Here is a 250-nt window from a genome sequence, read left to right on the forward strand (position 1 = left end):
GATATAGACCAATGAGCGACTACCATTATGTCCGTAATCAGCATCCGTAATCAGCGGTGTAATTTTAACACCATTCCTCCATGATTCTCGTGGCCAACCTTATCTTAGTCTAATGTTGGATATCAACGTCTTACGCACTGATTCTCAATGCTTGGCGTCGTTGATTAGCCACGTCACTGTGTTATCGTACTGATTTTTGACGGCCAAGACATGGCCAAATAGACCCTTTCTCACGAGAGTCACCAATCTA

Source organism: Plasmopara halstedii, assembly GCF_900000015.1.
Source record: "Plasmopara halstedii genome assembly, contig: Scaffold_110, whole genome shotgun sequence".
NCBI classification, from domain to species: Eukaryota; Oomycota; class Peronosporomycetes; order Peronosporales; family Peronosporaceae; genus Plasmopara; species Plasmopara halstedii.